The sequence below is a fragment of the Hypanus sabinus genome, chromosome 1 (genome assembly GCF_030144855.1).
Source record: "Hypanus sabinus isolate sHypSab1 chromosome 1, sHypSab1.hap1, whole genome shotgun sequence".
Classification (NCBI taxonomy): domain Eukaryota; kingdom Metazoa; phylum Chordata; class Chondrichthyes; order Myliobatiformes; family Dasyatidae; genus Hypanus; species Hypanus sabinus.
The window spans coordinates 213,107,106-213,123,644 of record NC_082706.1 but is presented as its reverse complement, the minus strand read 5'-3'; the positions used below and the strand labels follow the sequence as shown (position 1 = coordinate 213,123,644).

General features: G+C 42.9%; 1 protein-coding gene across 3 annotated transcripts in view; it reads left to right on the top strand.

Annotated features, from left to right (window-relative positions):
- Window positions 1-3,741: 3,741 nt before the first annotated feature.
- The window catches only part of tmem71 (transmembrane protein 71), a 74,020-nt gene continuing 61,222 nt past the window's right edge, over window positions 3,742-16,539 (top strand). For all 3 annotated transcript variants that reach the window (XR_009514902.1, XM_059985298.1, XM_059985295.1), the window contains exon 1: window positions 3,742-3,860. The gene's annotated coding sequence lies outside the window, so the exon portion shown is untranslated. The remainder of the gene's footprint in view (window positions 3,861-16,539) is intronic.

The window sequence follows — 16,539 nt, the reverse complement described above, 5'->3', positions numbered from 1 at the left end:
AGCATTGCACATTGTGCTCTTGGTATGATCTTTGCAGGATGCCCTCTCCTCGCATTAACATTATTATTTAAATATTTATGGTTTTATATTGCTATATTTCTTCACTATTCTTGGTGGTGCGGCTGTAACAAAACCTAATTTCCCTCAGGATCAATAAAGTATGTCTGTCTGTCTGTCTCTGAGTTTGCTTCATTTACAGACAATTTCTCTTTCTGTGAACTGATGAACACTCAAGTCTTTAGAAATGCATTTGACCCTTTTCGAGCTCATGCATCTCTACAATTCTTCTTCTAAGATCCTCTGAAAGTTGTTCTGATTGGGGCATGGTGCACATAAACAGATCTTTCTTGAGAAAAGCAGGCTCTGAGAGTAACCTGACTTGGTGTGTGTTTTTATAGGGCAGGGCACATCTACAACCCACATCTCCAATCTCATCTCTTTGATTGCAACACCTGACTCCAAATAGCTTTTGTGGAAGGCATTACCCCAGAGGCTCACATACTTTTTCCAACAAATACATAGATAATTTTTCTTAATAAATAAATGAACAAGTGTAATGGTTTTGTGTTATTTATTCAGTAAGATTCTCTTTATCTAATTTTAGGATTTACATGAAGATCTGATAACATTTTAGGACATATTCATGCAGAAATAGAGAAAACTCTACAGGGCTGGCAAACTTTCCAAGCACCACTGTACACTGCAGCAGAATATTGGATCTCAGATTGGCCATCTGAGGACCCACCAATAGACAACCCCTTAGGAGGACTTCATACTCGACTTGAGATATCTCACTACTACCCTTAAATGTTATCAAATGAAATTGATGGGTTAACTATCCCAATACCTATTTTGCAAGAGATAATTTCCTTTGAAGATGTTTATTTCAATTGAAGTGTAAGGAAGGGAAAACATCAGATAGTGGAGAGCACCCCTATGGTCACCCCCCGAACAATAAGTACTCCATTTTGAGTACTGTAGTACATATTGAGTCCTGGTACATATTAGTACCAATGACATAGATAAAAAACGGAGGCGGTTCAGAGGAAAGAGTACAGAGAGTTAGGAAGGAAGCTGAGAGTCAGGACCTCAAGGGTAGGAATCTTGCAAGAGCAATACCCTGGTTTTCATGGCTGTGTAAGTCTAGGGAAGACAACCTCCAGCCAAACTCGTGAGATTGAGGTGTGCTTGATCCCACCCCAAACCTCGGTTTGTCTCGATTCTGTGTCATTTGCTACCCTTTTACAAATTAATGCTACAAAATAACAGACTGTACACTGCATACAATTAAAGGAATTATATTTAGGAATCTTAATTTGAAGGCAAAGAGTGGTTGTAGATGAGTAATATTCTGCATGGAGGATGGTGGCCAGTTGTGTGCCTGAGGGATCTGTTCTGGGACTCCTTCTCTTTGTGATTTTTATAAATGACCTGGATGAGGAAGTGAAGGGATGAGTTAGTAAATTTGCAGATGGCACAAATGTTGGGGGTGTTTTGGATACTGTGGAGGGCTGTCAAATACTACAGCAGGACATCAATAGGACGCAAAACTTGGCTGAGAAGTGGCAGATGGAGTTCAACCCAGACAAGTGTAAAGTGGTTCATTTTGGTAGGTCAAATATGATGACAGAATATAGTATTAATGGTAAGACTCTTGGCAGCGTGGAGGATCAGAGGGACCTTGGGGTACGAGTCCAGTGGACAATCAAAGCTGCTGCGCAGGTTGACTCTGTGGTTAAGAAGGCATGCGGTGCATTGGCCTTCATCAATCGTGGGATTGAATTTAAGAGCCAAGAGGTAATGTTACAACTATATAGGACCCTGGTCAGACCCCACTTGGAGTACTATGCTCAATTCTGGTCACCTCACTGCAGGAAGGATGTGGAAACTATAGAAAGGTTGCAGAGGAAATTTACAAGGATGTTTCCTGGATTGTGGAGCATGCGTTATGATAGATTGAGTGAACTCAGCCTTTTCTCCTTGGAGCAGCAGAGAATGAGAGGTGACCTGATAGAAGTGTATAAGATGATGAGAGGCATTAATCATGTGGATAGTCAGAGGCTTTTTCCCAGGGTTGAAATGGCTAACACAATAGGACATAGTTTTAAGGTGCTTGGAAGTAGGTCCAAAGGAGTTGTCAGGGATAAGTTTTTTACACTTACAGCACAATGCCGTGCCGAACCTGTACTTACTTTAGAGATTACCTAGGGTTACACATTGCCCTCTATTTTTCTAAGCTCCATGTACCTATCCAAGACCCTATCATATCCAGCCACACCACCGTCGCCGGCAGCCCATTCCATGCACTCACCTATGTTTCTATAAATACAAGGAGATAATGCTGAGCCTTTATAAGGCACTAGTTAGGCCACACTTGAGTATTCGCAGCAGTTTTGGGTCCCTTATCTCAGAAAGGATGTGCTGTCATTGTAGAGAATCCAGAGGAGGTTCACGAGGATTATTCCTGGAATAAAGTGGTTAACATATGAGGAATGTTTGGCAGCTTTGGGCCTTGTCTTACTGGAACTTAGAAGAATGCAGGGAGATCTCATTGAAACCTACTGAATGTTGAGAGGACTAGATAGGGTAAATATGGAGGGGATGTTTTCTATGGTGGAGAATCCAGAACTAGAGGGCACAGCCTCAGTTTTGAGGCCCTTTAGAACCGAGGTAAGGAGGAATTTCTTTAGTCAGAGAGAAATAAATCTGTGGAATGCTCTGCTTCTGACAGTGGAGGCCAAGTCTGTGGGTATATTTAAGACGGAAGTTGATGGTTTCCTGGTCAGTCAGGACATCAAAGGATATAATGAGAAGGCAGGTGTATGGGGTTGAGTGGCATCTGGGATCAGCCATGATGGAATGGTGGAGCAGACTTGGTGGGCTGAATGGCCTAATTCTGCTCCTATGGTAATGTAGAATACGGCAAGTCTGGTTGACTGGTTCACTGGAGAGTCTAATGGCCAGGGAGTTGTGTTGCATTGGCTGTCCCATGGACCAGGCCTTCGTGCCTATTGCAGTCGTCTGCAGGAGGAGATGCTGGAGGCCGTGTGGGAGAATGCATCGACTTGGCGAGCCGTGCTGTAGTTTGTGTTGGGTTGGAGGCTGGCCCATCCACTGATGCTGCTCTCCAGTGTTTGCTTGATGGAAGACAGGATGAATTGCCTACATTTGCAGCTGCACTTGCATGAGATGAGGAATTGTGTGTGCTTGTTCTTATGGAAATGTGGCTTCACTATAACATCCCGTGTTCCATCAATCTGCAGGCCATGCCTCTCAAATCTCTTTGTATGCTTTTCCGCTCTGGTACTGTTTTACAGCTTGGCCCAGAAGGTATGTAGTTTTTTTGGCTGCATATATATGTATTGCTGAATGACTATTAAACTTGAACTTGAACTTGAATCTTTGTTTCCTCCGAGTGAAGGAGAAGGTACGGGGGCCTGAAGACACACACTCAACTTTTCAGAAATGTCTTCTTCCTATCTGCCATCAGATATCTAAATGCACATTACCTCATTCCTTTCCCCTCTCTTTGGCACTATTCATTTAATTTAATTTTCCTCTTTATATACATTGTACTTATTGTAATTTATAGTTTTTATTGTTTTGTACTGCTGCCGCAAAACAGCAAATTGCAGGACATTACACCTGATTCTCGAAGTAGACTGTAGAGTACAGCAGGCACTAGGACCTGGGGCGCGCCGAGGCGGGAGAGCTTTACGTCAGCTACACTTGAAAGATAACAAGAAGTTGCAACATCCGTCCTGGGACAAATGCAGATTAATCTGGGTGGTTTTTGCAGTGTACAGTCACGGCGTAAAGTAGTGAAACGGCTGAGGGAGCAGAGGTGGACGGCGAACAGTGTGAGTAGAGTAACTTTGTCACCAGAGACTCGCTTGTCACTCACTGTAACCCTGCTGCCCTGTTTACCGTTCATTTAAAATAATGAGAAAAGCCACTTTCGTAACCAAGCCTAATGTATCTATAAATGGGGAAACTTAGAGAACGTTTATTTCTTCCCCAAACTACATGTCATGCACGCGTTGTTTAATTAACTGTTTCCTGTGATTAGCTATATAAACTCTTATGTATCTACATTTATTGTTTTTTATTGTATTTTTTGTGCTGCATCGGATCCGGAGTAACAATATTTCTTTCTCCTTACACTTTTGTAGTGGAAATGACATTAAACAATCTTGAATCTAGGCGTACTGAAACGGGGGTGGTGACTTACTGCAGTTACGTACACAAGTATTGATTGACTTTTGGTTAAAGGATAAAGGTTAGAGGACCGTTAATCCTCAGATAGAAAGTCATTGTGAGTCTGGCCTGTGGATCTCGATGGCTGCACCGTGTGGTCCTGCACTTCATAAGATCTTTGTATTCATTCTACATAATTAGAATACCTTTCAAATGTCTCAAATTCCTGACCGCATCTTTAAAGTAACAAAAAGTCAAAATACATTTTTTAGTTTATGCCACGGAGTGCTGACATTTTGCAGAGAATTTTAAACGTTTAGCTGATGTTTTTCCAAAGCACATGTCCTCAGTTTCACGGACTAATTTCACAGAATTCGTCATTGCGAAGTTGAAGCGTACGTGTTTTGCTATGAATTCACATTCAAAACAAGCGCTCTATTTAAATGACCTTGTAACCTTGGCCAAGCAATTAAAATGTAAATGATGCTATTTCCTGAAACTATTTGATTTGCATCACCACAAAAGCAACAGATTTGAGTATTTTTGACACGTTTGGGCATGTTTTGCTGGGTTTGTCAATCCATATGTTATAGAAAGCAAAGGGTAGCAGTGAATGGGTGTTTCTCGGACTGGCTGGAGGTGACTGGTGGGGTACCACAGGGCTCTGTATTGGGACCACAGCTCTTTACGATTTATGTCAACGATTTAGATGAGGGCATTGAAAACTATATCAGCAAGTTTGCTGACGATACTAAACTGGGTGGCAGTGTGACATGCGAAGAGGACGTTAGGAGAATACAGGGAGAATTGGATAGGCTGAGTGAGTGGGCAGATACTTGGCAGATGTCATTCAATGTGAATAAATGTGAAGTTATCCACTTTGGAAGCAGGAACAAGAGGGCAGAGTATTGTCTGAACGGTGTAGAGTTAGGTAAGGGGGAAATGCAAAATTGATGATAGAGGTATTTCTGAAAGTTGATCCCCAGTTGAAAGTGGAGGGCCTTACCTCTGTGAAGTGGTGGAACAGTTTTCAGCTGCCCTGGCCCGAGCCTCAATGTTTCGGCTCCATCTGTCCTTCCCTCATGATAAAATGGTCTGATTTTGCTCCAATGTCTTATGGTCTAATACTCATCCTCCATTTCTTCAGCCTTTACAAAGCACTTGGAGATTTTTCTGTAACTCCAGTTGATTGTTCCCAAGTAATGCAATCCTTTGGATAATTTTCCATTATCTCGTCTTGTTTCTCAGCCTACACAGTGAGGTGGGCAATGGAAGAAGAGAGGAAGTGGGATCAGGATTAGGCTGTGAAGTCCCAGATAGCAGCTCTGTGTGGAACAGGATCGACACTGATCTTTGTCACAGATCCATATCCCTGTAGAACATCTCTCCTTTGCATCCAGAGAGTAATCCATCAGCATCCTCTCCACATCCACTCTCTTTCACCATTCGATAAGTTTCATTGACAGCATGTGTAATCTGGTATGGGACCCAGAGGCCAATTGTTTCAGAATGAATGCTGAGAGTCTTCTGTATGACAAGTCACTGATGGAGGAATTTGAGAGAGATTGTGTTCTTTGCTTTGAGTCTGTTACCATTTACATGTGAGGCCAGAATAGTCAGTTGACAGTTCTGTCTGTAATCACTGGCATTCATCTAGTCCATTATCAGGAGGAAGAGTGGAGAAGTTTATGAAGTTGAAGGACTGGTCCTATTTCCATTCCAGCCCAGATGAAGAGTCTCATCCTGAAACACTGACTGTTTATTCGACGCTGTCTGACCTGCTGAGTTCCTCCAGCATGTTGTGTGATTGTTGCACTCTGGATTTCCAGCATCTGCAGAACCTCTCATGTTTGCTTTTGCTTGTTGTTGCTTCACAACTGAGCTTCCAGCATGCGTGTACGTAGTGGCCGGCGTATAGGGTTGGGAACTGGCCCTAGCTTGCCAGCTCTCTGCTAGGTGTTGCTGTCCAGTGTCAGCTAGCTGAATTGTCTTCAATTGTGGCTGACTCAGAGCAAGATGAGGAACTGCTGCCTGCTTGTTCTTGCAGAATCCAGGACAGCATCTGCTCCAGTAATCCCAGGCTATGCCACTCAGGAACTTGTGCTAACATTATTTTGTGACTGTATGTACTATATGTGTTGTGTGTGACAATTGGCTGTGTTTTGCAATTTGGCCCTTGAGGAATGCTGTTTCGTTTGGCTGTATACATGTGTACATTTGAAGGACAATTAAACTTCAACTTGAGTTATCTGCATGGACTCTTCAAAGTAATAACCTGCTGTGCAATCCACCTAAAAATACCGTAATCTTCAATTGTATATCAAGAAATATTTTGTAGGAGGATTAAGTTTACTGTACATCCCGTGTCCATTCATGGCTCTTCTGAGATGACTAGTTAATTGTTGCAGAGAAGTGGAGCGCTCTCAAATGGTGTAGGGCTTTTTAAAATTTTATCGGCGAAATATGTTCCTTCTTAAATTTCCCTCTTCATTGCAGGCATGTTAACCAAGTAGAAACAAAGAGATGTTTCCTGTGGCAACCACAGGGTTCATCTTGTAATAATCGCGTGCGTCTACATTTGAAAATAAACCGTCTGCGGAGACAATAAACTACCCAACCGTTGCGTCTTTTACACGACCCATAGTGCTCAGTACTGAAGCACTGATCTTCTTGGAAGTTCTCTACATCCATCTTAAATTTCCGGTCGAATTTTTAAAATTAACTTTTCGGTAAAGGTTAGAACAAAACATGCCCAGTTATTCACGAGACAGTTATTCAGTATAGCCCGTGCCGGTCTGAAGCACCATTTCATGTTCTTAGAAAAAAATACAGAACACCCCCCTCCCGCCCACCCGAAAGTTGTGGGAACAGCTCCCCCCCACACACCCGCCCGATGGGTGGGGGGAACAGCTCCCCCCCACACACCCGTCCGATGGGTGGGGGAACAGCTCCCCCCCACACACCCGTCCGATGGGTGGGGGAAAGCCCCCATCACCAGCCCGGCAGAAGAGCAGCTCCCCCCGCCCGCCACACACAAACGCTGCGGGACAGAAACACTCTTCACCACCCCCCCCCCCCAACCCCGAATGGTGCGCGAACAGCTCCCCTGCTCCCACTCGTCCCACACAAACGCTGCGGGACAGCCCGCCTCCCTGCTCGAATGGTGCGCGAACAGCCTCCCAGTCCAACAGTGACAGTTCCCAGCTCGAACGTGCACGGGAGCAGCAGCCAGAAAGGACCTCTGCATTGTCCATGATGTGATTTGATGAGACAGGTGGTTACAGTCGTATGTAGTCGGGTGGAAGTGGACTTGTGTGGAATATGTTTTAGTAGTGTGAATTACCCCATTTGAAAGGCAGCTTTATTTGCTCAGATTCTGTGCTGAGCAATGTGTGGTAATTACTACACCAATAGTTGATACTTCTAGACTCAACACCTACTGTTAATTGGTTCCTGCTGCACCAGAATCAGAATCACAATCAGGTCGATGATCACCAGCATGAGTGAAATTTGTTAACTTAGCAGCCATGCCTCCTTACTTTCTCAATAAGCCTTTCATGGGGTACCTTATCAAATACCTTGCTGAAATCCATATACATTACAACTACTGCTCTTCCTTCATCAATGTGTTTAGTCACATCCACAAGGCACGATCTGCCCTTGACAAAGACATGCTGACAATTCCTAATCATATTATACCTCTCCAAATGTTCATAAACCCTGCCTCTCAGGATCTTCTCCATCAACTTACCAACCACTGAGGTAAGACTAACTGGTCTATAATTTCCTGGGCTAACTCTACTCCCTTTCTTGAATAAAGGAACAACATCTGCAACCCTCCAATCCTCCAGAACCACTCCTGTCCCCATTGATAGGGCAAAGATCATTGACAGAGGCTCATCAATCTAGTTAATTGATCATTATAAATTGCCCCATGATTAGGCAAGGATTTGATTGGGGTTGCAGGCTCAAATGGCTGGAAGGGAAGACTCTGAGCTCTGTCTGAATAAATTAATATTTTGCAGTTTTGAAATGACATGATATCAGACCTTGCATTACAGTATTTTATCTGAATTCTGTACCAGAGTATTTTTAATTCAATCTTGGACTATATTCTGAAAAATGTTTCACTTGCATAACAAATTCCTGTTTCCGGTAAGAGTAAAAACTAATGGTACATCATCAGAGGTATTGCACGAAACTGTACATTAACTGAATTTCAATCACATTACATTAAACTGTGTACACAGACCAATTTCCAACATGAGGTATTGCACTAAACTGTTACACGGATCGATTTCCATCACAGTAGGTATTGCAAACAGATGCAGATAATCTATCTCCTTACTTGAAGGTCAAACCAATTTTCTGTGGAAATAGGGTTGTTATTAATGGGCCCAATAGGGAATTAAAGAGACAACTGATTTCCCAGTGAATGGTTAGAATGACCAATGATATATTTATGATGGGTAGCTTGGATTTATTTAAGAGAAAACAGGATTAAAAATGAGAAGGACGTGGAATTAATAGTTAATAGGATTATAGGAGAATTAGTAGGAATAGGTCTTTGGGACGTAAATACCAGCTTGAATCAGTCAGCCTGTGGCTGTGTTATCAACTCTCTGTAATTACTGAATAAAACCCATTTGTGAACAGTGACATTCAAAACCATACTGGGGTAATGGTTAGTTATTACAGCACCAACAACCCACTGTTGTCCATAAGGAGTTTGTACATTCGCCCTGGGTTTCCAACAGGTGCTCCATTTTCCTCCTACATTCCAAAGATGTTCAGGTTGGTATGTTAATTGATCACGTGAGTGTTACTGTGTTGTATCTGTATTTAAAAATTTTTAAATGTTACTACAGAGAAATAGATATTACAGCTGGCCATATCCATGTCAACAATTTTGCTTCCCCACACTGCCACCATTTCTTTCTCGGCCTTGGCTATTTAAGTGCCTGTCTAAGTAGAGCAAGTCTTAAATGTAATGTTTGTATCAGACTTCACGTCACCTCTGGCAGTGAGACTTGTGTATAAATATAATTATCTCCTCTTTTGGTTGTCACAGCAACCTGGGATAATTCTTATTAGGCCCCAGGGATTTATTAGTCCTCCTCCACCTAATGGCCCCTCCAGCTAAATACTGACCTGCTTCAGGTCAGAATCAGAATCAGGTTTAGTATCACTGACATTGTCGTGAAATTTGTTGTTTTGCTCCAGTACATTGGAATGCATAATAAAACATCTATAAATTACAATCAGAAATATATACTATTGAAAAGATAAGTAAGGAGTGCAAAAAGAGAACAAAAAATAGTGAGGTAGTGTTCATGGGTTCATTGTCCATTCAGAAATCTGATGGTGGAGGGGATGAAGCTGTTACTGAGCTGTTGAGTGTGTGTCTTCAGGCTCCTGGACCTCTTGATGGTGGCAATGAGAAGTGGGCATGTCCTGAGTTGTTCTCCACAAGCCTGACCACAGTTTACGTACAACTAGCCACCAACTATAATCAAGCGCTTGAGATAGTGAATGCCATCATCCTCAAACAAGAAACAGTCCATCCTGACACATTTCAAATCATAGTTGGGGACTTCAACCAGAAAACCCTGCCTATTACCATCAGCATATACTGTAATCTGTAGTACCAGAGGTCCCAACATAAGATAAGGAATGCCTCCTGTTCCACGCCCAGGCCATATTTTGATAAATCTGATCACTTGGCTGTCCTTTAGGAAGAGGCTGAGGAGCAAGGCTCCAGAAGTTGGGACAACAGAGAGGTGAATGTAGGAGGCAGAGGAGGGGCTACAGGTTTGCTGCAAGTCGGTGAACTGGGCCATAGGAGGGCGATTGAAAACCTGGCTAGTGGTGTCACAACAACAACATCTTACTCGACATTTTTTCCTTGGAGTGACGGAGGATGAGAGGCGACCTGATAGAGGTGTATAAGATGATGAGAGGCATTGATCAGAGTCAGAGGCTTTTTCCCAGGGCTAAAATGGCTAGCACAAGAGGGCATAGTTTTGAGGTGCCTGGAAGTAGGTATAGAGGAGATGTCAGGGGTAAGTTTTATTATGCAGAAAGTGGTCAGTCCGTGGAATGGGCTGCTGGCGACGGTGGTGGAGGCAGATACAATTAGGTATTTTAAGAGATTCCTGGATAGGTACATGGAGCTCAGAAAAATAGAGGGCTATGTGTAACCCTAGGTAATTTCTAAGGTAAAGCCATGTTCAGCACAGCTTTGTGGGCCGAAGGTTTTCTATGTTTCTATGTATATTTAAAGCAGAAGTTAATAGTTTCCTAATCAGTCAGGGTATCAAAGGATATGGTGAGAAGGCAGGTGTATGGGTTTGAGTGGGATCCGGGATCAGCCATGATGGTATGACAGAGCAGACTCGATGGGCTGAATGGCCTAATTCTGCTCCATGTCTTAAGGTCTATGATCTTCTGGTCTATGGTCCCTTTGCACCTCATTTTTTTGTATGGTCTCTCCATTTAGAAAATAGTCAACCCTTTCATTTCTTCTACCAAATTGCATGACCATACACTCCTTGATGCTGTACTCCATTTGCTATTTCTTTACCATTCTCCCAATATGTCTAAGTCCTTTTGTAGCCTCTTATTTCCTCAAAACTAACTGCCTCTTGCACGTATGAGAACTGCCACCTCCCTCAGCTGGTAACTTCACACACCTCATGACCCCTAACACTTGGAACTTCCACCAAATTGCTAGTGGTTTCCACAGTGGAGACTTGTGTAAGTCACTTAATGCACCCCTTCACTGGCTAAGCTCTTTCTAGCCTGTGTTTCTGTTAGAAATGGCACAGCAAGTTTCAAACCGCAAAGCCGGTAATGTGAGAAATGATTATTTGTCCTGGATGTTTTCATTGTGATTACAAGACCCTGTTGGACATTGGTAATGTGAAATACTGCAAACTTGGTGTTGATGGGATCAGAGGCGCAGCCAATGCACTGGAGTTCATACTATGTTGGGGACTAGCCCCTCTCAGTGCTGCTGCCCTGCAGTGTCCACTTGATGGAAAACAAGCCGGATTGCGTTCGCCTGCGGCTGCATGAACACAAGATGCTTGATCTGCTGTGTGTTTCTCCTTGCCAACAACACCCATGCACCATCAATCTACAGAACGTATCACTGAGGGACTTGAGCTACATTATATTTTTTGCGTGACCTGCATTTACTGCTGCCTTATACGTGCCTTGTGCTGTGTAATGGCTGTTGGTTCTGTGTTTTGCACCTTAGCTGTTTTGTTTTGCTGCATTTATGTGTATGAATGAATGACAACTTACCTTGAATTTGAGCTTGATGTGGCTGGTTCTGAGTGTCTGTAGTGATTCTGAACTGTATGTTAACTTTTGACAATGGAGCTTGAAGGAATGAAACTGAGCTGAAAATGATATTTCTTTAAAATTCAGTAAATACAAGATGTTGCTTGAATAAAGTAAAAGGGATTAAACTTAAAATGTTACCAGAAGTGTGTGTGTGTGTGTGTGTGTGTGTTGTGCCAGATGTCTGAAAGGAAATCATTCTGCCAGACATGAGTGCAGTTACTTCAGGACAATATGCAGCTGTTCTATAAATAGAAAGTTTGTCCAATACTGGGGAATTTAATGACGTGCTGGAAAAGCACTCAGCACAGGAATATTATTGTTCTAGTTTAGATCTCTCACTCAAGTATGTCTGTTTGAAGCTTCATGCCAGTTCGCTGAGATAACTGGCTTCATGACAGTTGCTTGGCAGGATATTTGCTCCTAGTTAATTTTAAAGTGTTTGGAGGGACGTATGGGAGGGATGTCAGAGGTAGTTTTTTTTTACACAGAGTTGTGCATGTGTGGAAAGTACTACCTGGGGTGCTGGTAGAGGCAGATATATTAGGGACACTTAAGACACTTTTAGATAGGCACATGGAGAATAGAAAAATGGAGAGCTATGTGGGAGGGAAGGATTAGGTTGATACTGGGGTAGGCTGAAAGATCATGGGCTGAAGGGACTGTGCTCCGTTGTAGTGTTATATGCGTGCCACGGTAGCATAGCAGTTTGCACAACACCATTACAGCTTGGGGCATTCCAGAGTTTGGAGTTCAATTCCAGCACCATCAAATTCCAGATCACCATCTGTGAGTTTGTTTGTCCTAAATTGTCCTGTGAAAGGAGGTTGCTGGCTGGTGTGGCTCAGAGGGCTGGAAGAGCCTGTTCTGTGCTATATCTCAATAAATAAATATTCCATATTCTAATACATGAATTTTCTGGGTGCTTGTCTATAGGACTGCATAGAATTTGTAACATGAAAACTAGCTCAAGGTGTCACTGCTCCCTAACTCTTTTCACCAAAATATGATTTTCTTCCTCTCTGCTCTCCTCATCTGCTCCTTGAAACAAAATCCAAACTTTGTCCCGTATGAATGGATGAATCTGCAGGGGCCCTTTCGTGCAGCTTACAGGAAAGTGCTAATTTGTGAACAATAATCACAGGAATGAAAGAGCAAGGAAATGAAAATTGCATGAAGCCAAAATCTGAATTTTTTTTTGGAAGAAGTTCCACTAAGGAAGGACATTTTTAAAAGCTTTAGCAGTTTCTACCACCTTTATTGCTACTTTTATGTCAGGAACACCTGGGGGTTGTGAGGGAGGAGGTGTCAATAGTGGTGGATGATTCAAACCCGACTCTCCAACAGTTTGGTGGCATTTATTCTTTGGCCTCTTTAGACCATAAGATCATAATATATAGGAGCAGATCTAAGCCATTTGCCCTATTGAGTCTACCCCAGCATTTCATCATGGCTGATCAATTTTCCCTCTCAGCCCCAATTTCCTGCCTTCCCCACATACCCCTTCATGCCCTGACTAATCAAGTTCTATCAACCTCTGTCTTAAATAAACCCAATGACTTGGCCTCCACAGCCACCTCTGGCAACAAATTCTACAGATTCACCGCTTCCTGGCTAAAGAAATTCCTCCTCATCTCGATTCTAAAAGGATTACCCTCTATCCTGAGATTGTGTCTTCTACATTCCCCCACCACAGGAAGCATCCTCTCCACATCCGCTCTATCAAGGCCCTTCGAAGGGTTAAAATGAGGTCACCCCTCATTCTTCTGAACGCTGAAACAGAGCCATCAAACACTCTTCATATGACAAGCTTTTCAATCTAGGGGTTGTTTCTGTGATTCTCTTTTGAACACTTGACAATGTCAGCATAATCTTTCTTAGAAGTACCACGAGCTCTTGTTAAGCATCCTCGCCTGTGGTACCCGGTTAAAAGCCATCAGAAAACCCAAGAATACACCATTTCCCCGATTCTCCTCTGTCTATCTTGTTTGTTATTTTTTCTTGCTCCCCCGATACTCTATTTTTTTTGGCATACTGCTAGTTTCTTCCACAGTGAAGATTGAAGTGAAATACTTATTCAGTTCACCTGCCATTTCCTCTCTCCCATTACTATCTCTCCAGCATCATTTTCCAGTGGTCCAAAAGCCACTCTCTTTTACACTTTATGTATCTGAAGAAACTTTTGATATCCCCTTTAATATTATTGGCTCGATTACTTTCATATTCCATCTTTTCCTTCTTATTGAATTTTTTAGTTGGCTTCTGCTGGTTTTTAAAAGCTTCCTAATTCTCTGAAATTCCCACTAATTTTTTCTCCATTCTATGTCCTCTCTTGGGCTTTTATGTTGGCTTTGACTTTCTTGTTAGCCACAGTTATGTTACTACTTCCTCTTTGGGATGTATATATCCTGCGGCTTCTAGAAATTTGTTTCCAGAAATTTTAGCAAATTGCTGCTCTGCTATCAACCATGCCAGTGTTCTTTTCAACTCAGGTCTGGCCAGCTCCTTTCTTTTGCCTCTGTAATTCCATTTACTCCACTGTAATACTGATCCATCTGATTTTAGCTTCTCCATCTCAAATTTCAGGGTGAATTCAATTGTATTATGATCACTCCCTTAAGGGTTCCTTTACCTTAACTCTAATCTGCACAAAACCCCATTGAAAATAGCTGATCTCCTAAGGCATGAGCTGCTCTGAGAAGCCATCTCATAAGCATTCTAGAAATTCTCCCACTAGGGAACCAGCACCAACAAGAATGTCCCAATCTATTGAAATCCCCATGACTATCATAACATTGCTATTTTGGGATACATTTTCTATCTCTCTTTGTCATTTGTAGACCATATCCTTACTACTGTTTGGAGGTTTAAATATAACAGCCATCAGGATTTTTACCCTTGCAGTTCCTCAACTCTACCCACAACAATTCAACACCTTCTGACCCTATGTTACCTTTTTCTAATGATTTGATGTCCTTGTTTAACAACAAAGCCATGCCTGTCCTTTAGATATAATATATATCCTTAGACATTAAAACTCCCAGCTACAATCTTTCGCCACAAATGAGTGAAACATATAAGATTATTAAGGGATTGGATGCACTAGAGGGCAGGAAACATGTTCCCGATGTTGGGGGAGTCCAGAGCCAGAGGCCACAGTTTGAGAATAAGGGGTCGGCCAGTTCAAACGGAGTTGAGGAAAATCTTTTTCACCCAGAGAGTTGTGGATCTATGGAATGCTCTGCCTCAGAAGGCAGTGGAGGCCAATTCTCTGGATGCTTTCAAGAAAGAGTTAGATAGAGCTCTTAAAGATAGCGGAGTCAAGGGATATGGGGAGAAGGCAGGAACGGGGTACTAATTGTGGATGTTCAGCCATGATCGCAGTGAATGGTGGTGCTGGCTCGAAGGGCCGAATGGCTTACTCCTGCACCTATTGTCTATTGCCAATTGAATTGAATTAACTTTATTTCTTACATCCTTCAAATACATGAGGAGTAAATATCTTTTCACTACCTCTGTCTAAATGTGCAAAAATCATAGTAATTTATGATAATTTATAATAAATAGAAAAATGTAGTATAGAAATACACTCAAATTGTGAGTTAATCAGTCTGATGGCCTGGTGGAAGAATCTTTCCTGGAGCCTGTTGGTCCTGGCTTTTATGCTGCAGTACCGTTTCCCGTATGGTAGCAGCTGGACGAGATTGTAGTTGGGATGACTCGGGTCCCTAATGATCCTTCGGGCCCCTTTTACACACCTGACCTTGTAAATGTCCTGAATCTTGGGAAGTTCACATTTACAGATGCATTGGGCTGTCCGCACCACTCTCTGCAGAGTCCTGCGATTAAGGGAGGTACAGTTCCCATACCAGGCAGCGATGCAGCCAGTCAGGATGCTCTCAATTGTGCCCCTTAGGATTTGGGGGCCCATACCAAACTTCTTCAACCGTCTGAGATGAAAGAAGTGCCTTTTTCACCACACAGCTGGTGCGTACTGACCACATGAGGTCCTCAGTGATGTGGATGCCGAGGAACTTAAAGCTGTTTACCCTCTCAACCCCAGATCCATTGATGTCAGTGGGGGTTAGCCAGTCTCCATTCCTCCTGTAATCCACAACCAGCTCCTTTGCTTTTGCGACATTGAGGGAGAGGTTGTTTTCTTGACACCAATGTGTCAGAGAGATGACTTCTTCCCTGTTGGCCACCTCATTATTGTTTGAGATAAGGTCAATCAATGTAGTGCAGTCAGCTAATTGAATTAGCAGATTAGAACTGCAGGTAGCGACACAGTCATGGGTATACAGGGAGTAAAGGAGGGGACTTAGTACACAGCCCTGAGGGGCTCCTGTGCTGATAGTCAGATAGGTGGAGATGAGGGAGCCCACACTTACCACCTCCTGGCAATCTGACAGGAAGTCCAGGATCCAAGGCAGGGTGTAGGCTGAGGTCGCTGAGCTTCCTGTTGAACCTGGATGGAATTATGGTGTTGAATGCTGAACTGTAGTCCAAGAACAGCATTCCCACATAAGCATCCTTCTTCTCCAGATGTGTAAGGACGGTATGTAGAGTAGTGGCTTTTGTGTAGTCTGTCAATCCGTTGAGTTGGTAGGCAAATTGTCGGGAATCTGCAGCTTGGGTGGTAGCAAGCTACAGATGTAATCCTTGACCAGCCTCTCAAAGCATTTGCTTATTATTGTGGTGAGTGAGATAGGGCACCAGTTATTAAGACATGTTATCTTGGTCTTTTTTGTACAGGGACAATGGTGGATAATTTGAAGCAGGAGGGAACTCTGCACTGGGAGAGGGAGAGATTAAAAATGTCTGTAAACACACCTGCCAGTTGTGCTGCGCATATCCTGAGTACTTAGCTGGGATGCCATACAGTCCCGCAGCATTGCGACTGTCCACTTGTTGGAAACCTTTCCGTACCTCAGCCTCAGAATCCAGGGTTTCTGGTTTGGGAAGACCCTGAACATTTCACATTTCTGTCATGCA